Source organism: Periplaneta americana, chromosome 6, assembly GCF_040183065.1.
Source record: "Periplaneta americana isolate PAMFEO1 chromosome 6, P.americana_PAMFEO1_priV1, whole genome shotgun sequence".
Lineage (NCBI taxonomy): Eukaryota > Metazoa > Arthropoda > Insecta > Blattodea > Blattidae > Periplaneta > Periplaneta americana.
Window position 1 is genome coordinate 71,788,691 of NC_091122.1, and position 27,831 is coordinate 71,816,521.

At 34.0% G+C, this 27,831-nt stretch overlaps 1 protein-coding gene across 1 annotated transcript in view; it reads right to left on the minus strand.

Moving 5' to 3' along the window:
- The window catches only part of LOC138701417 (protein embryonic gonad-like), a 313,993-nt gene extending 286,716 nt beyond the window's left edge, over positions 1-27,277 (minus strand). Inside the window, exon 1 of the mRNA XM_069828283.1 lies at positions 26,481-27,277. The gene's annotated coding sequence lies outside the window, so the exon portion shown is untranslated. The remainder of the gene's footprint in view (positions 1-26,480) is intronic.
- Between the last annotated feature and the right edge of the window lie 554 nt (positions 27,278-27,831).

Here is a 27,831-nt window from a genome sequence, read left to right on the forward strand (position 1 = left end):
ACGGGAATTTTACTTGAAGCAAGTAAAGAGATAGGTTTGGAAGTAAATTCCGAAAAGACAAAGTATATGATTATGTCTCGTGACAAGAATATTGTACGAAATGGAAACATAAAAATTGGAGGTTTATTCTTCGAAGAGGTTGAAAAATTCAAATATCTTGGAGCAACAGTAACAAATATAAATGACACTCGGAATGAAATTAAACGCAGAATAAATATGTATATGCATGTACTTATTCACACTGCAAATCGGTATCACGGTGAAAGTGGTAACTAATAACACTCCATAATGACAATTAATAATGAAAACAATTAATAAAAAAGACAAATAATAATAATACTAATAATAATAATACTAATAATAATTAATAATAATAATAACAACAATGAAAGGGAACATCCTAAATTAAATGAAACACGATCAATTAAAATAACATTTAATGTAAATCTAATTTGGATCTTAACCCTAAGTTCGAACTAAAACCCACGAGCATGGGAAATGCCTGTTCTTATTCGGTTGAGAAGCTTTTGTCATCTAGTCTGCTGTCGAAAAATCTGAACGTTAGAATTTATAAAACAGTTATATTATCGGTTATTCTGTATGGTTTTGAAACTTGAAACCTCACTTTGAGAGAGGAACAGAAATTAAGAGTGTTTGAGAATAAGATTCTTAGAAAAATATTTGGGGCTAAGAGGGATGAAGTTACAGGAGAATGGAGAAACTTACACAACGCAGAACTGCACGCATTGTATTCTTCACCTGACATAATTAGGAATATTAAATCCAGACGTTTGAGATGGGCAGGGCATGTAGCACGTATGGGCGAATCCAGAAATGCATATAGAATGTTAGTTGGGAGACCGGAGGGGAAAAAGACCTTTGGAGAGGCCGAGACGTAGATGGGAGGATAATATTAAAATGGATTTGAGGAAGATGGGATATCATTATAGAGACTGGATTAATCTTGCACAGGATAGGAACCAATGGCGGGCTTATGTGAGGGCGGCAATGAACCTGCGGGTTTCTTAAAAACCATTTGTAAGTAAATATATCTGCCCTCCACGTCTATCACATCAGACGAGCACGATTTCCTTCCTGCCTTTGAACTTCAAAGGGGACTTTCCAAATAAACTACAATACAAATTTAACACTCAAAACATTCAGAAAATATATTCTACATTGGCAATGTATTAAATGATATGTACCGTTAATCGTGTAGAAATATAGAACTTCTAAATACTGTACCACAACGCCTAAGGACGTCGGGCTAAAAAGAAATAGTAGCAGTCCCGTTACAGGGATTTTATATGGGGACAGTCTATAAATTGTAATAAAAGTTGCTGTTCTGCAACAAACAAAAGTCCTCAAAAGAGAATACTCACATTCAGGCAAAAATGTTTACACATTTTCTTTCAACCTTTCCTTTCTTCTGGTTACAGTTACACCGCTGTTGTGCCGTTATTCCGGTCTTCTCCAGCTTTGTATTTACCGATTACCTGGCAGACGCTAGTGTTACGAGTTGTAATTCACCCTGCCGCAATAAAAGAGGAATGAGGTAAAACTGTGGCATACTCCTGCCAGGCCAAGCCTTCAAACCTTGGACGCAGATACCTAGTCTTACGTCAAACATTATACAATAAGTCAATGAGATTTGACTCAGGTTCGACGCAGATTATCTAGGGAAATTTTGACGAATTTTGCCTCTTCTGAGAATAATGAAGGGTTCAGAGCCAAAGTGGGCCAAGCGCCATTTAATAAAAACGGAGAAAGCAAGTGTTAAAGTTAAGTGAATACCATAGTTGAATGAAGATTGATATATCATTTAGTATTACAGTCTTACTAATAAACTGTGTATAGTTTTTATACGAGACTTATGCAGAGTTGAAACAGAAAACTTTACTAATAAATCCTGCATAAGCGATTGATCTATAAACAGGCTGTAACTATACAATGGGAATTGCTTTGCAATAGTTATATACACAAAACCCCTTGTTTAAGAGTTGTATATAGAGAAAAAATGGCCGCCTCTCTAACAGCTGTTCGTATCGACTGTCATTTTATGATTATGGTTGCCTTGTAACCACAGAAAAACAAACCAAAGAGCACAGAATAATTAGAATAATATTGCTGTAGTTTATACTCTTTGACCAAAATAGTGTGGTAATCGATTAGAGCCAGTTGTACTATCGATACTTAACACGGCACACTAGAGCGCTCTACCGGATGCAATAGAGAACCTCAGATATTCTATTACCTTTCGTAACGAAGTAATGACGATACTAAGACGTAGTTGTGTAACAGTTATACTGTTATGCACGACGTATGTAGTGATTATTAGTAAGGAATTTACACACGACGTATAAACGAGCTACTCATTGTATAAGTATAAGAAGTTAAACGTCTGTATATAGAGTTTTTATTAGTAAGACCGTTAATGTGTGTACTTTATATTACTTGCTATATATTTCCATTGAATTATCGTAATAACTTCATTTTAACCCTTGTTTTCTACAATTTTAGTAAATGGCGCTTGGCCCACTATGGTTCTGAACTCTACAATTACAATTCCAAAATTTTTTTATCTTCTCATTAATAATTTTGTTAAGAGAAAGATCAATGACAGAAAAAATATTTGTAAGTTTATGTAAAGTATTAAAAACTTAAGATGTCATTAAAATATTTTGAAGAAAAACTTCTAATGGTATCATCGCTAACATTAAATCCATATGAGATAGGCCTACCAACAACCATTTTGTTCATATAAATAATCGTGTACCAGTATATTTACGTTCTCACTCTTGTGAAGACTTTAAAGTAGTATTATTAATAATCATGGGATCACTCTGGTCTTGTAATGAGCATGATGCAGGTATCCTACTACAAGGACACAAAAGCTGTAAGGGAGAACAATCCTAAGCTTACTTACTTGCTTACAAATGGCTTTTAAGGAACTCGGAGGTTCATTGCCGCCCTCACATAAGCCCGCCATCGGTCCTTATGCTGTTCAAGATTAATCCAGTCTCTATCATCATATCCCACCTCCTTTAAATCCATTTTAATATTATCCTCCTGTCTACGTCTCGGCCTCTACAAAGGTCTTTTTTCCTCCGGTCTCCCAACTGACACTGTATATGCATTTCTGGATTCGCCCATACGTGCTACATGCCCTCCCATCTCAAAAGTCTGGATTTAATGTTCCTAATTATGTCAGGTGAAGAATACAATGCATGCAGTTCTGTGTTGTGTAACTTTTTCCATTCTCCTGTAACTTCATCCCTTTTAGCCTCAAATATTTTCCTAAGAACCTTGTTCTCAAACACCCTTAATCTCTGTTCCTCTCTCAAGTCTCACAACCATACAGAACAACCGGTAATATAACTGTTTTATAAATTCTAACTTTGAAATTTTTTTGACAGCAGACTAGATGACAAAAGCTTCTCAACCGAATAACAACAGGCATTTCCCATATTTATTCTGCGTTTAATCTCCCGAGTGTCATTTATATTTGTTACTTTTGCTCCAAGATTTTTTAATTTTTTCCACCTCTTCGAAGGATAAATCTACAATTTTTATGTTTCTATTTCGTACAATATTCTGGTCACGAGACATAATCATATACTCTACTTTGTCTTTTTCGGTATTTACTTTCAAAACTATCGCTTTACTTGGTCAAGTAAAATTTTCGTGTTTTCCCTAATCGTTTGTGGATTTTCTCCTAACATATTCACGTCATCCGCATAGGCTAGATAAAATCTGATGTAACCCGTTCAATTCCAAATCCTCTCTGTTAGAGAGCCCCTAAGCTATGTGTGTATTTATAGCGAACAAAAGCCAACGTCCACAAAAGAATACAAATATTACATTAAGAAAATTACCACAAATTTAAGTGATTTTCTTACGTATTATAACATTCTTTTGTTTAATTAAAAGCTTTTAACTAGGCTGCAGTACCTTACCCTTAGCAATTAAAGATATTGTGATGTTGAGAAAAGTGAAGGACATAATATATTTGAAACAATTAAAAACTCTACCACAGTCTAATCATCGTGAAACTCTCGAAAATAATAGTAGAATATCCAAATTTTTTATAATTTTTTATAGTAACAAACTCTCACTCACTCACTCACTCACTGATTCACTTCAGAATTTGAACTACATCGCATTATTCCTTCATTCAGTGAATATTGTTCTGACAAAACATAGTGAATAACTTAAACATGTTAGAAAAGGCTAACTTGTCTATTCCATTTATAGACAAAGATATATAAATCTGTTGGTACCGGTATCAAACTAATATATAATGTATGTGTATATATATATATATATATATATATATATATATATATATAGTTTATTTAACGACGCTCGGAACTGCCGAGGTTATATCAGCGTCGCCAATGTGCCAGAATTTTGTCCTGCAGGTGTTCTTTTACATGCCACTAAATCTAGTGAAATGAGCCTGTCGTATTTAAGCACACTTAAATGCCATCGATCTTAGCCGGGATCGAACCCGCAACCTTGGGCACAGAAGGCCAGCGCTGATATCAATTCCTTTCTCTTTCGATATTGCCATCACGAAAATCAAGAAATTTGTTATAGGAAAGCTCCAAATGGCGGCCAGGTAGCTCAGTTGGTAGAGCAGCTGGCTACGGACTGGAAGGTCTCGGGTTCGATCCCAGGTGGCGATAGGATTTTTTCTCATTGCGAAACTTTCAGAACGGCCCGAGGTTCACTCAGCCTCCTATAAAATTGAGTACCGGGTCTTTCCCTGGGGTAAAAGTCGGCCAGAGCGTGGTGCCGACCACACCATCTCATTCTAGTGCCGAGGTCATGGAAAGCATGGGGCTCTACCTTCATGCCCCCCAAGTGCCTTCATGGCATGTTACGGGGATACCTTTTTTTTACCTTTTAGAGCTTCAAATAATTACAACAATCAACTGTCACAGGTTGACCAAACAGTAAAGCAGGAAAAGTTAATTACCAGAATTGCATAAAAATACATTTTCCAAAGCCTCATTAGTACTGTACCATGTTACGAAATATCTGTAGATGCAGTAACTAATGTTTGTGTCATTATGATAGTTATCTTTAAATAACTTTGAAACGATTAGAGATATCTCAAAATGGATTATACCATTGTTTTTTTTTTTTCAGAAAATTTCACATGATTTTGAGTACCTACATGATCCCCTTTCCATTTAAAATTTCAAAGTAGCATCCAAAATGGCGGCTTTTGAAATAGCTGAGGGCTAGAATCGAATGTGTCACTGGTAGAGCATTTGGTTATAAATACTGGTCACACCTATAGTAATCGAACATTAAGCATATGGTAGATATTTATATGGTTGTAGACTTTTGATTCACTCTGTATGTGTGTATACACACACACACACACACACACACACACACACACACACACACACACACACACACACACACACACACACACACACACACATATATATATATATATATATATATGTATGTATATATATATATGTGTATATATATATATATATATACATACATTTGTTCAACATTTTGTTCTGCAGTATATTTGGCCCTCGCCTACTACTTTTAAAGGTGACCATTTTTAAAATGCTACGCAGCTCTTTTAAACTTACCACACCCATTAAAAATAAAGTTTTCTCAAAACTACGTTTTTGATCTATAAAGTTGCTAGCGGTTTCCATTTGCTTCGAATTACATGAAACTTTGCAAGAATACTCAGCAAACTCCAATCCAGAAAGCTGTGCATGGAATCAGCTCTTCAATGAAAACTTTTTAATGTTTAAAAATTAAAGAAAATTATCAAGCAAACATTATTATATGTTAGAACATTTTTATTTCTTGAACAATTTCTCATATTAAAAGATCCATGTGCTCAATTTTCTTTATCATGAAATGCACGTTCTTCACAGGAAATCTGTAAAGCAAAAACAATTCTGAAGCCGTCAGGGATGTTTTCAATAAATTTATGCATAATTTAACATAATTAAAATAAATGAATTTTAATATCTAAGACCCTAATGGATGACTTTTGATGAAATTTTGGTACTGTTATTTAAATGTATATAGACAAAACAAACCAGCCGAATTTGAAAGAAATTAATAAAAATCTTTGAGTTTTAAAATTCAGTCCCAGTATCCTTTATGTACAATGAATGGAAATATAGCTACTGTTTATAATCTCTCTGCAGCAATTTTTTTATCACCATCTCGTGTAAGAGTACTGAGTCTTCACAAAAGAACCTACAGCACAGGATGAAAGGAGGAAAGCGTACACCTGTGAAGAACTTTAGTTGAACATAGATTGGATGAATGTACGTAAAATTAACATACGTAAGTTTATAACGTATACGCGCTATTTCATACGTCGCATTGCTTATTTGCTTGTAATTTTTGTGATTACTAAAATCACGATTGGCCTTAATGGTAAGTAGAAAAATTACATTTCAAAACTCAAGTCATTAAGTTTGAAGTCCAATAGAAGCAGTAGTAGAAAATAATCATACTGATATTAGACCTAAGTTCAGCGATGTGGATATGGCCGTTCTATTTAATAACAGTTCAGTGTCTACGATTTAGTAAACACAATATTGCGAAACTGTACGATAATGCAGCCAATAAATTACGTACTTTCATTCTTACAAAACAAAATACAGTACAAGCTCAAGCTAATGGAACTGCGTTGATTGTAAATCCGGTACATTTTGAGGAATTGGAATAAAAGTCAACAGCCGTCACAGTGGTCTACGGTGCTGGACTTATAATCTCTGGATCCGGGTTCGATCCCCGGCGTATCTCCGACTTATAACTTGTGTTGTACAAGTCCGCGGTCTAGGTAGCACAGGGTTTTCTCCGGTGGCATCCCAACAAATCTCCATCATCTCGTCGCGGGTGTAGCGTAGACTAGCCTTCTGTGGCGCACCCTGGGCAACGACTCTGCCGATAAATTGGTAATTAATACACAACTGACTACATATGGTGAATGACGAAAATTCAAGTACCCGTTACTAGTAAAAAATTAAATAAATGAAAGTAACAAACAGCTTAATGATGAAGATGTCAGCTGACAAAATTGTACACAATTGAAATAAATTTAACCAAATATCTCGACACAGAGTACAGAAATCGGTTATTTTTCAGACACATAGGTCTATGGCAGCCGTGGCGAAAATGTGACTCGCGAGCACATTGTGGCTCGCAATGATAGCTGTGCATTTCTCTTGCTTCCTACCTCCCTCAACCCCCCACCCTCTCACTCACTGGAGTTAAACTCCGTTCCATTTGTATTTGTCTCTGACCTGTGAATGGCGTATCATCGCAATTACTCTCTCGAAACCATGTACCATTACAAAAACGAAAGTTTCAAGCAGGATGAGAGGAAGGATTTTTTTTTTTTGCTGCCAATTTGATGAGAATATTAAATGGATGATTGATTGTTCACAAGTATTACGAGGAAAACATTTGTATAACATAAAACGGCATTATAGTACATATCACTCATGAAACATTAAAAGGTTAAGTATCCTATTATTATTATTATTATTATCATATTCATCATCATCATCATCATCATCATCATCTCTGCAGATGTACGAATAATGCGATTAGATCTTCAATTTAAACTCACAGATTTACAATGTGATATCCCAAGCTTCGTTCTTTCGCGTGCTCTGTTGAAGCCATGTTCGCTACAACTTACGTTTGTGAAAAATTATTTCCGACAATGAAAAACCAAATTTAGAACATGACTGACAGACAAATTTTTATTTCAATAGGTTATTTTACGACGCTTTATCAACAGCTTAGGTTATTTAGCGTCTGAATGAGATGAAGGTGATAATGCAGGTGAAATGAGTCCGGGGTCCAGCACCGAAAGTTACCCAGCATTTGCTCATATTGGGTTGAGGGAAAACCCCGGAAAAAACCTCAACCAGGTAACTTGCCCCGACCGGGAATCGAACCCGGGCCACCTGGTTTCGCGGCCAGACGTGCTAACCGTTACTCCACAGGTGTGGACTTGACAGACAAATACCTTTGTGATCAACTACGACTGGCAGTAAGTGACATAAGTCCTGATTTTGAAACTCTGTCGCAGAGACATTCTGAAGATAGTTAATAGGTTGTGATAATGTGTCCTATGTTTTCTTGTTCATTTCTGTCTTCGTCGTACGTATTAAAGATTAATTTGTAACCTTATACTGTATAAAATTATATTTAAGTGCCTGACGTAAGGAAAATGAAAATCCGTTAATAAGTCAGACAGTTGTTTCGCTTCCTCTTCGGGTGTCCACCTCTCTCCATAAGTGCTATGCACGTTGCAGGTTACACAGTGTCTCTGCGCACGATCACATTTTCGCCACGGCTGGTCTATGGTGTTAATTATTCTTATGCAGATGACACAGTTTTACTTTTTGGTGGAAAAACCTGGTATGTTGCATATAGTAATTCAAATAATGGACTTAAATTAATAAAAAAAAAAATGGTTTGACGTAAATTATCTTTTTATCAACGAAAATAAAACCATAATTATTCCATTCTCATTATCTGAAAGATGTAACAAACCTCCTACATTTATATTAAGTATTAAATTCCATAACTTTAATTGTTGCCTTATACAGTGTAGCCTAAATGTGCGATTATTAAGGAGTCCTCTGAAGTTACCTTTGTAATTAATTACGTAAAATAATATATTATCTTGTTTTATTAAGGAATTTCTTGTCAATAAGTTTATTACGCACAATATACATAACTTTATTTCAATCGGTAATTATGTATGAAATTATAGGATGGGGTAGCTTATTTAAATCCAATTTTAATCCACTTTATTTATTACAGAAGAAAATAATTAAAATATATCTTCATAAACCTATTGATTTTCCACCTGAAAAATTGTTTATAGACTTTAATGTTTTTAAAATAAGACAGATTTATTATATTGTATTAATAAAATTCCTACAAAGAAATCGAAATAATTTTGAATTGTATTCTCATAGTTATGAAACAAAAGGTATGAATTCTTTAAGATTATTTGAACCAAAATGCAACACTGCTACAGTATTTAATCATAGTAATAATTTAGGTCCAAGAATATATAACAAATTTATATTTAAATATCCTAATCTTGTCAATTCTAATAGTTTTAATATTAAATTTAAAAAGTTAGGTAAGGATTTTATAAAAATTGTAAATTTAAATTTATATATTCTTATTGCGTACTAGACATAAGATAAATTGTATTATATACTTCTTAATTTCAATTGAGGAATCCGCCCCTAAGCACGAGTTCTACTCTTTCAGGGGCAAGCTAAAGTTTTTCTGTTTATATTATATTTTATGTTACAATTATTAGCAAAATAAATAAATAAATAAATAAATAAATAAATAAATAAATAAATAAATAAATAAATAAATAAATAAATAAACGAATGAATGAATATTTCTACGCTAGACCGAGTTTACTCATATATCAGTGGTTGAGCAGGTCAGGTCCATTATCCGTGAAAGTAAATTGTCTCCCTGACATTTCCTTTAGAGTGTTTCTTGTTTGGTATTCTTCTTAAGTGATGACTTTCAATCATGCTAACTTATGATCAAATAGTCACATACGTTGCTCCCTATAACATAGTCCTAGTAAATTACTATTAAATTAATTCTCATCATTTAGCCAACTAGCCATCAGAACTTAATAATACTATAGTTCTTCACATATTGCATATAGGCCTACACTGAAATGAATTACTTTAACCCATAAATTAAGTTGTTACTATTTCATATACGCTTTATCTCAAATTAAACATGTACCTACTAGTTGTTAAAATTTAACTGAAGAATATTGCTGAATAATCTTTAGTGTATTGTAAATATTTATAATTTAAATCTGTATGTCAGTATTGTATTGATTAAAGCTGGCTAAGTGGAAGAGAAAACCTTATGGCTAAAAACTTTGCCAGCGAAAATAAAACATGTTATTCTATTCTATGTGATCGTGATATATACTTGAAACAAATGAGATCGCAACAGGACAAATTAGTGATCTTTATTTCATGGTAGATGATAATGATGATGATTATGATGATGATAATGATTACTAACTGCAGAGAAGAACAATGTCCATTACCTTTTATTTCTGTTGATAAATTTTTTTAACGTCGTTAAATAAAACATAACATTTATAACATTCTTCCAAAGTTTAAATATTTAAGAATCATAATTGATAAACATCTGATATGGAACAAAAATGTAAACTATCTTTGTAACACATTACATAAAATTATACAGAGGAATGTTAAGTATATTGTCCATTATGTTTTTCACTGTAATATAAATATTCAATAAGTAATCTATTAAAAAACTAGAGCACCTAGAGTCATGAATTTTTTTAAATGTTCAGTATTTCATCCTCTTTTTGAAACCACAAAAAAATGAAAAATCCGACTTTAGGTCCCATTTCCTGCAACTGGTCACAATTAGGAACTCCAAACATGAATAACTTGCTAAAAAAATTCACACAATATTGTGGATCTTTTTGTATTAGCCAATATCGTAAATTTTGTTATATTTGTGAAATTGTACGAACACAGAAATGTATTCTGTGGATTTTAAAATGAAAATCGAATTTAAAATAATAGATTTGAAGGAGAAAAGTGTGCCAATCGATTTTAAATAGTTCTGGAAATGTAATCCTGATAGAGAATACTTCTCGAATTGCAAGCTGTAGGCCTAAGTTCTGTGTAGATAGTAGGCTATTATCTAAATTTAAAGACACATGAACGGTATTAAATATTCATCTTTATCGTTATTTTTTATGGTAATTTCAGGAATAAGATAATTTCCTACTGTAACGTTAATTAATTACATCCGACACGAACAGCCTTTTTCTTCTAATCTTTTTAGTAACAAATGTGCTATTTTTAGTAATTTTTTCTTAAGGTACACTGTTCATTCATTTTGTTGTTGAATAGTGTTATATTAATAATGGTTTTAGAATTGAATTCATGTTTTATATACTTTTTGAAATCCTTCATATTTTAAAAATATTTCATTTTTATTTTCTACGACGTTGACACTTGCAGGAGACAATATGAAGGGTTCAGAACCATAGTGGGCCAAGCACCATTAATTAAAACCGTATAAAACAAGGGTTAAAATGAAGTTATTACCATAATTCAATGGAAACATATAGCAAGTAATATGAAGTACACACATTAAGGTAAAAGATATGTCAATCTTCATTAAACTATGGTATTCACTTAACTTTAACCCTTGCTTTGTCCGTTTTTAATAATTGGCGCTTGGCCCACTATGACTCTGAACGCTTCATATATAAATTAAGTCATTATGTTTGCTGAACATTGGCTTAAGAAGGAGATAATGTAATCACTAGACCTCTGATTTTAGGCTAAATGCCTATTTTTGTTTTTAGGTCTAAACTAAAATTACTTAAATATCTTATACTATTATACTTATACTATATAATCTGTATTCACGCTCAAGTTTAATTTTATTTTTGTCTGTATTGGAATCCCCTCCTGAACACGAGTCTTACTCATTCAGGAGTGGGCTAGTTTATCTTATATTGTATTAACTTGTATTCATTTGAAACTTACTAGCAGTAAAATAAATAAATAAATAAATAAATAAATAAATTTGAGGAATATACTTTTTCACATGAAATAAGACCAAGTTATTAATGTCTTGGTTTCCTCTCATGTTTGATCATTGTACGATAGTAGTTGGTACTGTCAACATATGCATTTAAAAAAAATATTTTGTTTGATTTATTTATACGTATATTTTGTGAATGTTTAGTCATATTAATAACAGCAAAATTACCTATATTCATTACTATGCGTAACTTCGCTAGATATGTGCCTGACATCGTTATGCAGCTAGAATATAAAGTGCCAGGATAGGAGGAACTAAGGAGAAAGGTAATGAACATAAGGAAGGGGAAAGATTGAAAAAAAAAACGCAAAGCGAACTTCGGTTCCACAGAAAATCGGCAAACATTAACCTAACATGGGCCTATTGCCTCTTATCGGTTTTTATCTAATTCGGTTATTTTAGTTTACATACTTCACTTCTAACACGGAAACGTCTCAAGTCGTGGTGTTTGAATTAAATAAAAATGCATATTTAAGATAATTTTCGTTCGTTAAGAAGCGTTGTGATAGTCGTTCGTTTTGCTTTTCCTTTGTTTTCGAAATATGACTTGAAAATCGATGCTCCTTATGCCGCTTCTTGCGCTCACCCGGCTCTTCATAGTTCCGCGACACCGTATCATAGCTCCCGCATTAATGCTCTAGTATATTTTCCTTTTCTCTTAACTCACATTAATAAAGTAGGCCTACTCCTGCTGAAGTACAGATTCAATTTGAATTTAAAATGCGTATTAAATTTGTGACTCACCTTAAATATGATAGTGTGGATTCGAAATGAAGGGGTCGGGACAATGAACAGTACAAACATTTTATATAGGCTGATTTTTCGCACTCTTCTATAAAACACACAAACACACACACTCTGTTCTTGTTGCAAGAACGTTATCAAACTTTCTCACATGTTTCTCCTTCACATATCCATACTTATGCCAATCGTATATTAACATGTCTTTGAGGAGAGATGAATAAAACTGTTGATACACAACAGAATGTAATGTCATTATGAAGTCCCTATCGTGGAATGTGTCTGAAATGTTTTCACAGATAATTTTACTGCCTTCGAATTACAATTTTATACTGCATAAAAATACACATCCAAGGGTGCACATAGTTTGTAGTTTTTGGAGGGATAATTTGTGTTTTAATTGTCTCGTCATGTAAATTATTGTTTAATCCTTCTAAAATAAATATAGTATCTGACCACTCCAAGAATCCAAAAACAATATTGTCTTTCTTAACATGCGGGAAAAATAAATCTATTAACCATCTTCTGGCGTGATTTTTTTGTCAGTTTACCGGAACTACTTGCATCGACCACGACATTAAATAGCTTATAATTGTCTACGCGTTGTTTTACTTTAGGTCCAAATTCCCCTTTCAGTTCCTGAAAACAAAGTATGCTCCTAGACCTTGGACGGTATATGAATGAGTGACAAATGTCATGGATTGTACTACTACTGTATTAATTTAAGTTAAGAATAAAACAGAGTCTAGACTCTAGAGCATTTATGCAAGAGCTACGATATGGTGTCGCGGAGCTATGAGGATTCGAGTGCGCGCAAGAAGCGGTATAAGTAGCAACGATTTTCAAGTTGATATATTTCGTAAACGAGGAAAAAGCTAAACGAACTATTACTTGCTATTACCACCATGTTTCTGAACGAACAAAAATTAGCTTAAATATGCATTTTCATTGAATTCAAGTTCCACGACCAGGGACGGTTCCCTTATAAACATTGTTGGATGCCTATGTAATATGACAAAGTTTGTACTAGGCTACTATCTTAATATCCCCTCTCATGTTCGAACATTACACGACACTATTATCTTTTCCATACTTGTAGGCCTACTATCGGAATATGAACCCTATTATTAACCACTTCCCTTATTATCCCGAGTTAACTCGGGTTGCTAACATGTGTCAAAATTTATTAATCCGAGTTAACTCGTTTGAGTCCCATTGTCTGCTTCATAGTGATTTTTTAAGTATGTAAGAAAATTAGTGATGTACAGTGATTCTGCAATATTAAATGACCTCTTTACGAAAATAAAAAAATATGACACTTTTTTTCACAGAACTGATAAAATAAATATTAAGGGAAGAGGTTAAATTCATAAATTGAGTTTTAACCCTTTCTGGTCGGATTTGAATGTCTTGGCCACTCTGCGCCTGGTCCATTTAAATGATGCTCACCGTGCAAATTGAACTACTATTTTACACTGCTTGATTTTCTTTTGTAACTTTCGTAAAGTGAAGAAACTTTGATATAGGTGGTTAAAATATTATATGAAAGGTTCACGCATTCGTCTCGCTGAATACTAAGATTCTAGTTGCTTAAGAAATACATCAGTTCAAGAAAAATACTGCATTAATAGCTTACATACAAGTAAATCATTTCAAATAATTTGCATTACAAGAAAGTATTAGTATCTAAAAGGGATTGTAATATCTCAGATGAGTTTATTATGGAAAACTGTGGTTATAACTTGAAAGTCGAAAAATAATCCAGCCATCAGAGAAGAGTTGAGAAGCAACATAGTATTGGCACACTGGCGTGTATAGCTTATCCGAAAAGAGGTGGTCTCTTAGTCCGAGGCTACATTCGGCCATTAAGTTCGGCTCCCGCTTAGGCTTATTATTCGATTGCTTTTTTTTTCCCCCGAAATTTTCACCATCTGTAAGGTGAATGTTAGGTCGTGCAAGGTCTTTCCTAATCTCGCCTGGCCAAAATATCATCTCGCTGTCTCTAACTCCACTAATTTAATAGCTGATTTAAAAGTTAGACTGTATGATAGGTGAGAATACTAACATAATTCCTTTAAAAATATTACAAGCCGAAACGAAAATAAAAATTTGAGAGTGAATCGTTGAGGTACAGACCGAATCGGAAATAGAAACCGTGGACTTCCAAGGAAAAGATTGGTCGATAGCAATCAATAATATCTACGATTCCTGTATGACCGGAACGGATTTTGGGTCGAACCTCAAGTTAATGACGATAATGTTTTGATAAATTAAGCAGCTTCAAAAGCTAAACGCCTCTTTAGAAACATTTCAAGTCACTTGGCATACGAAAAATGGCATACGGACATTTGACATACTCAAAATTGTGATACATATATTTGGAATACGTTTATTTGGCATACTACATTTTCATTCACAAAAATTTTGTATACAATAAATCTGGTATACCTTAACAAACAGAAATAAAATGAATTTAATAATTTGGTATACCTTAACAAACAGACATAGAATGATTTAATATGGTGCGAAATACAGGCACTGTAGTAGTACAGTATTTACTCATAGATTCAAGTTATGACCACAAACACTTAAATAATCTAGAATTATACTGTTATTTTGCTTGTATAGTTGGTAATTCAGTGAAATATTCTTTAGACGCCTATTTACTCTGGTGTAACGCTTTCTCTGTGGATCCTTTATCCTCTTCTATGCATCCAATATGCGTCCGTTATTATTGTTGGTTCTTTGTTTATAACACAAATACAACTAGAAATCGGATCTAGAAGTACGTATCAATTCACACGCCATTTTAGTGAAGATTAGTAGAAAACAACTAATATACTGGAAAATTTACCAAATTAAGGTAACTATGGCTTCATTACAACATTGAAAGTGAAGAATGTTGTTATTAATATTCTATGGAAATTATTCCGCAATACCAATGGATATGAGTAGCAATCAGGAGACCCGGTTCGAGTCCCGGTACCATATGGAAGTTTCTCTTTTAAAATTAATAGTATATCAATTAATAATATAATACTGTATTTTCTTTTTTAAATCTTCAATAGGCTAAATTGAGTATACTAGATCCCGTACGACAAATTTAGGTAGGCTAAACATAAGTAGGTGAAAGAGTAGTAGGTGAAAATAAAGTATGCTAAAATTGAGAATGTAAAATGTCCATTTGCCAATTTTTGTATACCAAGTGACATGGAATCATTTAGAAAAGGTGTTAACATATAACTCAATCTACGATACCAGTCAATAATATTACTCCTAAAGTGTTGCCTTCTGTTCCAATGAGAAGTTGCACATGAGATTTTGAAACAATCTACGGGTTTACCACAAAATATGGAATCAGAAGAAAGCTACTGGTGACTTTACTTTGCCGTCTTAACATTACACATGATCCACAACAGTTCTAAATTTCATAATGATAGTAGTTGTCATAGTAGTAGTAATAATAATAATAATAATAATAATAATAATAATAATAATAATAATAATAATATTATTATTATTATTTATTTTATTTAGAATATTAACGTGCAAAACAACAGCACAAGGCCAATTACAGTTTAGCACAAGATACAAAGAACAATAGAAAACAGAACAAATGATGATGAGAATGAATGACAGAAAATGGCAGTGAAATGAAATATAATTAATAGTCAACATTAATCATTCACCAAATGCAAAAAAATAAATAGCAATATCTAACAAATAATAAAATATATTAAATAACGAGTAAGGATACGAGTATATCATGCATAAGTAAAATCAAATCAGATCTTGCAAATTAACACTTTAGTACACCTGGCTATTGGAGAAAGAGATTTAAATAATTTAGTGAAGAAAATTCTGTGACCACAAAAACCTTTCACGGAAATTCTAAGATAATACATAGTAATAACAATAATAATAATAATAATAATAATAATAGTAATAATAATAATAATAATAATACGGTGCGTTTCACGAATAGTGAGGGTTGACCTAAATAGCTTTAGAGGCTCCTTGACCATATTCCTGGAAAGCCCGCACGTTAGGCCTACTGTTTCTGATTAAAATATAGAGAGTGTTGAAATAAAGTTGCTGATGTTTCTGCAGTTTCAACTGTGTACAGATGCTACATTCATAATGAGCTTGCTGTTTCCAAGCAGTTTGGTGTGAATCGTGGTTTGTGAAATTTAAACAATGGAAATCTTAAGCGTAAGTTTTAAAATGTTGTGTTTTATTTAACGACGCTGCCGAGGTTATATCAGCGTCGCCGGTGTGCCGGAATTTTGTCCCGCAGGAGTTCCTTTACATGCCAGTAAATCTACTGACATGAGCCTGTCGCATTTAAGCACACTTAAATGCGATCGGCCTGACTCGGGATCGAACCCGCAACCTCGGGCATAGAAGGCCAGCGCTATACCAACTGCGCTAACCAGGCCGACTGTAAGTTTTATCTTATGCTTAATTATATTGTCTCATTTAATTTATGGAAGAGAGAACCATATTCGTTCCGAAAATAAAGAGCTTGGATACCGGTTCACGAGTATTTTCAGACAGAATATATGATAACCTATGATAACCGCCACTTAGTTTATGAAAGAACTATTAAAGCGACTGGAATTGGTGAAAAGTAGAATTCTTGAGGAGAAAGAAGGAGGTGAATTGAAAAGTCCAACGAGAAATCGGTCGCATGATTGTTCTGAAAATGTTTGTGTGGAGAAGGTTACATTCCAATTTTGAATGACGTATTGAAAAGAGCCAAAGGGAAGTTGTGTTTCCCTGTGTCTGGATCATCTCTCTCTTGAATAATGAGAATCATTTGGTTCCGCTATAAGAAGAATAATATGGCGTAAAAGTATTTGATGGAACGTCAGGACATAGTTGCGCTGCGTAATCAGTTTATTTGTACAAATAAAGATAAAAGATCAACTAAACGTGCTATATTCTTTCCCGGCGAAACATTTATAAATGTGAACATGACAAAAGATAAATTATGGACGATTAATGATGGCGATCCAGTTCTGGTAAAGGTTCCAGGATTATAGTACTCCATGCCGGTAGTGAACAGTAGTTTGTAAAAAATGGGTTACTGGTATTCAAGTCGCGTTCAACTAAGGATTAGCCTATCACGAATAAATGGAGAGCGACCGTTTAAAAAAATGGTTTCAGGAGTAGCTTTCACCTGATATTCAACGTAATTCTGTGGTTGTTATGGATAACGCAGTACAGTACATGATAATTGAATGGTTGTCTAGAATAACGTTGTAAGTCAGTTTTTACAGTTTGTCAGGAAATTAAAAATATGTTTATTCCGTACTAACATTGTTAAATATTACAAAATATGACAGTATGAGGTCTGCATTAATACTTCAGTAAATATTCATACCATTTATATATATATATATATATATATATATATATATATATATATTGCCTTCATCTTCCAAATAACACAACATTTCGAACATTTACAGTAGAAAAACGTTGTAAAGCAAAGAAACTTAAATACTGTCCATATTTCCTAGTAAATTCTTTATGGTTGTTACATCTGAGCACATTAAATAATAATAATAATAATAATAATAATAATAATAATAATAATAATAATAATAATAATAATAATGATAATAATAATAATAATAATAGGAATAATAATAATAATGACAAATTTACACCTTAAGAACTTGAAACAAATTACACAACTTAGATTGTATGTTTAGGCACAAAATATTAATATTACACACACAAGAATCCTTTTTTTTTTTCTGTTATTATGCCACGGTAGAATTCAGAGTAACCATGACCAAGAGGAAGAAAACTTGACATTGCAATCAGATCATTTTTTTTCTCTCTTTTGTGATTGGAATAGGGCCATGATAAAGACGAGGTGGGTTATCATGTGAAATATGATTTACTGTCTTATTTTTTGGTCGCTTGCTTTTTTCTTTAGAGAATACACTGTCCATGGTAACAATATATCATGGAATTTCCGCATTTTCGTAGACATACGATCGTCAGAACTGAACTGAAATCAGGCAGCTGTTATCTTAGTTCCGGATCCTTCCTTATTGTTTGCTCTGCTAGCCCTATATCCCTAAAGTATTTTTGTTGCATATGAACAACCTCAAATGGTTTGCTTGGCCTTGCTTGGCAATAACTTCTACCCATGTGACACGTTACAAGTATGATTGTCCGCCATTTTATTTGCGTTACAACGTTATTCAGCTCAGGAACACAATCAAAATACTACAGCTCTCGAAGTAGTGTGAATATCAGAAAGATGATGGCAGCACTTGATGCAAGATGTGCGATACACATTTTTCAGCCGAAAACTCAGTTTGGAAAAAAATGGACTTAAAACGTTATTTTAGGCAGCCATTCAATTATACACACGAGTTTTCTACCTGGATTATGAAGTGTCTTTTGAAACGTCCTGTAGTCCTTCGCGAAACGCACTATAATAATAATAGTAATAATAATAATAATAATAATAATAATAATAATAATAATAATAATGACGATGCTTTGTGGAGGAATGATTAAATGATTGCAGTAAAGAAATCGGTATTAAACTCCGTTCTTGTCTATTAAAAACTCCACCTCAACTCTTTATATAAGAAGTTTAATGTCGATGCTTTTAAGTTTCGGATAACGATTCGCATGGATTAACCACGTTCATCATTAAAAACATGTCACCCTTACGTACAGAGTACGATAAATCGTCCAAGAATTCCATGAAGAAACCCGGAATACTTTTAACTTACCGGTACTCGGGAAGAGTAGACTAAGGTTAAGACCAGTGGCGATTCCTCCATGAAGGATATGAAGATGATCCTACAGTTTAATTTCGTGCCTCTGAGGTTAGAAAACATTTTAATTACAGATTTTGATTTTCAGTGCGTCCCGACGTAATAATTTCCTTTAAGTTTCCACTTTCTGTCGTAAGTTATCGCCACTGCACAGCTCAGAAATAATTTCCGAGGAACCATCCCAATATCTTACAGCAAACGGTTTTTTCTACCAGTGAATTTAGTGGACAGGGGAGAGTGCGGAGGGAGGGGTATGGCTTTAGTTTAACCGCGTTTGAGGATATGACCGTGTATCCTACTACGACTCTTCTTTCTCGGTGATGGAAAACCTGTTAGAGACTACAATACGAATTCTTAAATGCAGTTCATTGGTCATTTTAAAAGAACAGAATAAACGAAATAATAATTTAAAATTATATAAAATATAAAAAAAATACAAGAATTAACAGGACTTCCATTTGAAAGGACAGCCGAAAGAATATCTGAAGTTGTATTTAATTATTTAGAAGAATTTAACTGTAGCAAGAAATTAATTGCCCAAACGTACCACGGAGCATTAGTAAATAGGGCATTAGGGCATGGTTGCGCCCCACGGTCAGGTAAGATGCAGCAGATAAAAAAAGGTCCCTGTTTTGTGGGCATAGTTGCGCCCCGTTCCCATCAGGTACAGAAAAGGGGCATGGCATAGTTGCGCCCCGATGAAATAGGTTGAGAAAAAGATATTACGGGAACTCGAGCCTCGTAATCAGCCAACTTTATTGATTTCTTATTCGATTTAATATTCATTATCGATACCATTAAAATGAATATCATGAAGTTGGCAGTACTTTATTAGCTGACATATTCAAATGAGTGAGTCGTTGGAATATGGGGCCTTAACAATCTTGACATTTTATTAGCGATTTTCACACCGTCTGTGGCGTATAGTGAGGTTAATTTAAAATGAATGTTAAGTTTAGTGAAAAGGGTAAAGAGTTAATAATTCACAATGGTTCTAAGTTTCGATTTCCGAAACCCTGTACCGTAGGGTTAAGATATCGGTGTACAAACAAAAAATTCAGTTCATTTATTGTGTGTGATCGATAAAAAAAAGAGCTATTTTAAATAGCAAAATTAATCATATGCTACGTGATTTCAGTGCAGCTACCACTATAATATTTTTAAGTAATTTATTTATTTTATAACAATCACTTTCGTGAGTACTATGTCCATCGGGGCGCAACTATACCATTCCATTCTGCTACCTGATTTCTTCGGGGCGCAACTATGCCATACCGAATATCGGGCAGTACAAAGGCTTAGGAGACATCTTCGCAATTTAAATGGGGAGGAGAATCGAACTTCACTACAAATCAATTGCCAGTTCCATAAAGGTAAGTCAAAGATTAACATAGGCCTACTTGTATTGATTTTGCATGCTCTATTATTATTATTATTATTATTATTATTATTATTATTATTATTATTATTATTATTAGTTAATATTTTTTAGGTATTGCTAGAAATATTGATGTTTTTTTTTCTTTTTCTTTTTTAATCTAGATTAAAATTGCAAGTTTCTTGTTTATGTTAGTTAATTAGTTAGGATAGAATTAATTATGATACTTAATGACTCATTTAAAGTTTGTGTGACTGCAACCTGTGTATATTTTTGTATGGCTTACTTTGTTTATAGTGTTTATTTTCTCTCTCTCTTTATTTCTTGTGTAGCATTACTTTGTATATAGTGTATTTTCTTCTGTTTATTTCTATTATTGTATTTGTATTCCTAATGTTGTAGAAGAGAAGGCCTGATGGCCTTAACTACACCAGAATAAATAAATAAATAAATAAATAAATAAATAAATAAATAAATATTATTATATTCATATTATTATTGCTACTATTAATATTAATACTATTATTATTACTAATATTATATTATTATTAATATTAGTTTCTGTGTTGGTCATCAGTCGTCAATCTCATATCCTGCATACAAAAATATCACGAGTCGCCACTGATTAAGACTGATTGATAAAGTGTAGCGAAGTTTCCTGTAAAAGAGACGAGTTTAACTTCCGTTGAAAAGAATATATTCGTTGCATTATTCAAACATTTTCCTGTAAACTGTAGAACAAATTTAAATCTCATGAAGACGTAAATGATGGATGGTGATAGGAGACTGTTGTCAAATTATCGTCTAAAAAGCATAGCTAACTTCTTTATTTGGTTTCTTTTTTTCTGTCATCCGGACGAGAGTATACGAATTACTATAGATTGGCGAGACAAATCAACACTAGATCCACCGTATAAGGGAACACGGCCGGGCAATCTGGCCGAGAGACGTGGCGCCTGCTAACTGTGCATTACCTTCTTTCCTCGACTCTTCCTGACACAAAGAACTCGTGCTTCTGCGTTTATACAGATTTTGCTTCATTTGGGATAGAGCTGTTTTGCCCTGTTATTGTAATGGGTTCGTATTCAGAAAGTCCTTTACAATAAATACTGTTTTAAAGCATTACGCACCAAGCCATTCTTTAGGGGTCACTTTTGCTGTCAAAAGAATAGAGTTTTTTTTTATTTTATTGGGTTATTTTACGACGCTGTATCAACATCTAGGTTATTTAGCGTCTGAATGATATGAAGGTGATAATGCCGGTGAAATGAGTCCGGGGTCCAACACCGAAAGTTACCCAGCATTTGCTCGTAAGTTGGGTTGAGGGAAAACCCCGGAAAAAACCTCAACCAGGTAACTTGCCCCGATCGGGATTCGAACCCGGGCCACCTGGTTTCGCGGCCAGACACGCTGACCGTTACTCCACAGGTGTGGACTCAAAAGAATAGATCGCATGCATGGAAAAAATAAAGTATTATTTTCACTGCGTTTTTTATTGCACTTCTAGTATTATTTTGTCATAGTGTAACTTTAAGTTATTATTTTTACATACAGCTCATATAGTTAGAAATAAATTGTAACAGAAGTTAAGCTAAAAGTTTACAATATACATGACTTTTATCACTCGGCAAATAAGACAAGAAACCTGTGCAAATTATTAAACCCAAGGGATACAAAACCATAATAATAATAATAATAATAATAATAATAATAATAATAATAATAATAATAATAATAGGCTAATAATAATAATAGGCTAATAATAATAATAATAATAATAATAATAATAATAATAATATCTAGGGCTTAAGCTCATTTGGCGTAACTCTTCGTAACAGCAGACATTACAAGATCAGGTCTGTAATCGCAACATTCCTTAAGTCCAATGGCTACATTACCTATGAAGAAGTCCATGGAATAGCGGATACCGGAAGTAATCGGCGTATTGATATTATAATATTTAAACCTGGAGAGACAAAAGGTTATATTCTGGATCCGACCATCAGATTCGAGATGCATCAGAATCAACCCGAGGAGGTCAATCGAGAGAAAAGGACAATTTATGAACCAACTATCCCTTATTACAAAACATTATGTAAACTCAGGGATATAGAAGTCATCGGATTAATGGTGGGCGCTAGAGGGACCATAATAAAACAATTCGTGTCATTCTGTCATAAATTTGGAGTCCCAACAACAAATAAGAAAATTTATATGATAGCCTTGAAGGGTTCTCTGCAGATTTTACGGTGACACTTGTATTTGAATTCAAATTGAATTTTGTCATTCCATTTGTTATCTATTTTTTTTATTTTACTGCACATTTTCATTATGTGAAATATTATGATCTGTAAATTTTAGTTTATTGTAAGCAAATTTCTTGTAAGACATTTTTAATATCATCTTAAATGTTACTGTTTTCTGTGGCAATCTTACCAAGTTGAGGAAGATTGAATAAATATAATAATAATAATAATAATAATAATAATAATAATAATAATAACAATAATAATAATGTAATTCACATTGTATTAGTGAATACAATATATTAACATCACTCAAAATGATCGAAATCCGAATGCTGGCAGATCAAATAGGAATGAAAGAAGTACACATTTCTTATTATTATCTACACAAATTGTTTCGAAAAATTTGAGTTCAAGTTCTGAGAAGACAAAAAACTTAGGATCAAAATGTTTCAGTTATCTATATTAATTAAACTGCAAAGAATCACAATAATTCTAGCCAAGCGTTTAATAGTATTGTTCCTAAGTGTTTTAACCTATGTCAAATATATTTTACAATAATCTGAAATTAATTTTGTTTTCACTAAATAGACATAATATTTTAAAATGCGGTTTAAAAGTGCGAAAAATTCATTAAAGAATTAACCACCAGGGAAGTATAAAATTTTATAACATTTATCATCTCAAAGTTTTTCAAATAGACTACAATTTCCTTTTTGATCCTTTGTCGTACGACAAGCCGTTAGCTTACGACGATCGCAGACCCCAGTTCAGTTCTCGGCAATGTCGAAGTTGTATTTGTGGTGGACAAATCCATTTCAGAGTTGTGAGTTTTTTTATTCTCTATAGTTTTCCTCGTCATTCCATCAACACTTCGCGCAATTCCCCTTTCATTATCACCTACGTCTCAAAAGATAAGCTACCGCTTGTGTTCACGTGATTCAGAATCGATCATCCTCTATGATAGTTGTTCCTGACGGTATGTCTAACATTTGTAATTGTGAATTTTATACAATTCTTAGATCTGCGTAAGAGATATACGAATTTGATGGGTGGAGAAGAACGAATGATTTGCCAGATGGTGGAACAGGCTTACAAGCTAACATCTCATGGGGGCAGATTAAAAAGTTAACCTTTTTTCTTCCACTGTGTTAATAATGTCAAAATAAGTGCTTGTACAAATTTTGGCCACTCGAACGCAATTACGGGGGCCGTAAAAATAAGTTTCCCATGGGCGTTTTGGGATATAAAACACAATTGCACATAACGATTTATTGCAACAGATACAACAATTGTTCAACTATTTTTCAACATATTCCCCCCCGGGATTGAGACCTTTGTAATACTAATGGGATTAACTTCTGTATCCCTGTGTCGTAGAAGTCTGCTGCCTGGGATCGGAACCAGTGTGTGACAGCCGTCTGCACCTATGTTCATCCCACGGTATGAGAAATGTCTGAATTCCGGTGAAGAATATTTTGAAGAATAGCTAAAAAATTGCTGTATCTGTTCCAATAAATATTTCCATGAAATTGTGTCTTCTTTCTATAAACAGTCCAAGGTAAACTTACTTTCTGGACGGCCCTCGTAATTGCGCTCCAGTAGCCAAAATGTGGATAAGCATTTTCTTTGGTATTATTAACATGGTGAAAGAAGAAAAAATACTATTTTATCTGCCCCCATGAGAATGTTTGCTTGTTAGTTGGGTAGCACATTCGACAAGCAACTCATAAAACTACGTGTACAAAAAGCCTACTTGATCTGAAATGCCTAAGGAAGCTCCATATGCCACCTAATAAATACCTTTACTGCACATCTGCCGTTCGATATAATATGATAAAGTGGGATTCCAAAGCTATAAATCTTATGTTTTTTCTTGTATTCCAGCGCGAGCTTAAGAGGACGATCAAGTTAGTAAGGAAATATAATTCCAGAATATACTGAAATATAAACGCTTTAATTTGACACTCTTGGAAATTTTCACTTTTGCGCAGGATGATATTGAACTGTTGCTGTTCCTCTATTGTCACTGGAAATCGAATTAATTTACAGTCTCCCACGTACAACAAAGTATAAAATAAAAATAAGTAGGCGTTATATGCGTTTGCTCCAGTTTTATATACAATAAATAACCGACTTATTTCCACTGGAAAGCTGAACGACCAGCTTAATGTTTTCTTTTCATTGTGCGCTTCATTTTACGCGGAAGATTATGCTGTTCTCACATGTAACCTGTCTGCTGTTAGAAACGACTTATTCTGCAAACTTATATATTTGTGATAAAGGATGATTACGTAATATTATTCCCAAATAGGTTAATATTCTTATCTCCTTACTTTCTTAATCTGGAAACAAAATAAATGGCGTATATAGCGGATACTTTAATCGCGTATTTAAAAGTTTATTTTAATTTTACGAAAAATAACGAACCAGCGAATTGTTTTCATGTCAGCTTACAAGTGGAGTAAATTATACCATTTCTAAATTTTCCTTTTGAATAAGTTGCGATCAATTAAAAAAATGTAATAGTGTTCTTTTTAATTAATGTAATAGCAGTTGTGTGTAATTTTGTTCCAGACCGTTTTGTTAAATTTATGAAAGATACGTTGCTATGTCTCCATATAACGAAGGTAACCCACGCGGACTTTAATCTGGCGGATATCTACGAACATTTACAAATAACGGAAATTATATTCATGGTACAGAAGTCTTCTGACGACTCGAAGAATATCGAGAGGTAATGTATTAAATTTGAATTTTAGTATTATCACCTGAACGTAACTCTCCTTGAGAATAAAATGTAGTAAAACAAATATTTCTATTACATTTAGAGATATTTAAGGATATGTTAAATCTGAAACTGTAACTCCCTAGCATTTATAATTTTCTACTGTAAATTCGTACACATTACTCGATAAGAGATACAAAATATAAGAGTGTGTATTAAATTGGAAAGTCGTATTATAATTAAATTGCCTTGTTTGATAGGAAGAAATTTATGACGAAAAATATGGTCAAAATTATGTTAAGCTGATATTATTGAAGTTATATTTCCACCAGGTAAATCATTTAGTGCGCAAAATATTAAATATGTAAATATTGTTTGCTTATGAAAGAGGCTGGATGTAGGGTAAATACATAACATTAATTTGTTCCAGTTTCGTTAGTTATCCCAGTGTTGCAAACAAATGTCACTAGATGACAGCAGCAACCTAGTTCACTGCCTTTATAGTGAATTACTAAAGGATCGGAATTAACAGAATATCTTCCCTTGTCCCCGAAAATGACACAGAGAGAAAGAAAGAGAGATTCTATGATAAATTTCAAAGCGTTGAGAAGCATTTAATTCTTAGCTAGAATGGATCCGTTATTATAAACTGAGCTGTTATTTGACGTACAAGTCTCACACACACAAATGTCATTTAAGTTACTGGAAATAAATCGGAGCACGTAGGAATAAATCACGAAAATATTGTTTTCAAAAGTGAAAATAAATTAATACGTACACGTGAATTGTCTGTCATCTATACTGAAGTCACTGAAGGAATATGGCATATTAAAAAAAAAAGTCAATGAACTCAGAAAACAGAGTTCCGTTACGAACCATGCGTTGAAATCACTTGTGCACCTTACCTTTAGGGTCGTGTCCAAGATCAGATGTTAGGGGGAAGGTGTAGATCGCACTGCCACCTGTCGCCAATGTTCATAAACAAACCGGAAATTAAGTACTTTTGTTTGTTTTTTTTTTCCCCACATGAAGATGACACTGTACTGTACATGTATGAAGATGCACTCCCACAACGATATAGCTTTCAGTCACCGACAAAATGTCACGAAAACAGGTACGTCGCAGAAGGAGGTGCGGGATAGTAACACGATCATTTTTCTTCGTTGTCCCCCTGATTTACCTCCCCTCCAGTTCCTCCTCCTCCCACTCACTCCTCTGTTGTATGTTATTTTTTATTATTTTTTTTTAATTCTCCGTCTTGATTAACCTCACAGCTTGAGATGACCACTCAGCAAGTCTCCTGTGCCTCAACAACATCGCTGTACGGATCCCCGCATCTCTTCTTATTGTTACACACGTTTGCTTTTATTTAAACTCCACTTTACCTAACTGTCAATCATTTTACATCCACTCCTGAACTCGGACCATCACTCACCATCAACATTGCTATATATAAGTTGTTAGTCCACCCACGATAAGAAGTGTATTTCACGTGTTTCTTTTGGGCTTGCCCACCTTCCTCGCGCACGTCCGTAGCTGCCGCCACACTCCACAGCACTGCTCGGGCCCCTACGTGCTGCTCACTGGCATAGGTAGTAGTAGTAAGAGGCGGGAAAATGAGCGAAGAAGCGAGAGAGACAGCGACACCGAGACTCTTTTCCACTCTAGTACCTTCAGAAGTGATGTTTCCTCCACAATGCGGCGGTGGTATCTGCCCAAGCTGGCCGACCACGCCTGCCGAACAGCACCGCCCTGCCCCAATGTCGCTCCGCTTGCGTTTCCAAGAGACGCAATGTAGCAGAATTATGGACTATGGTTTCAGTGAACTATTTGATTCTGTGGCTCGATGGTGAGACAGGTAAGAATGAGGTCAAAGCATCAACAGCCGAGTTCAGCGGCGGCAGGAGCCAACCAACACGAATCGAGATGTCGAGTTCGTCCCCTCTCCACTGCCCGGCGGGCCCTCCTCTCCGCCCCTCGCTGATCACTACCTGTTCCACTGTGCCGTACTGGACGAAACTGCTTCACGCGAATTCAATGCCGCGATCGGGGAAGAGATCTCGGGACATTCGTTGCATTATCTCTCTTCCCCTGAATGTTAATCAAGTCCTCACAACCCGCAAGACTGTGGGTTCGACTCTCGTCGCACTTGACTATGTTGTGTCAACTGAGGCCCGACACCTCACGGGACTCCAGTCCTCTTCTGTCTCAGATCAGTTCTGAAATGTATAATTAGAATAAACCGCGATGAGGAAT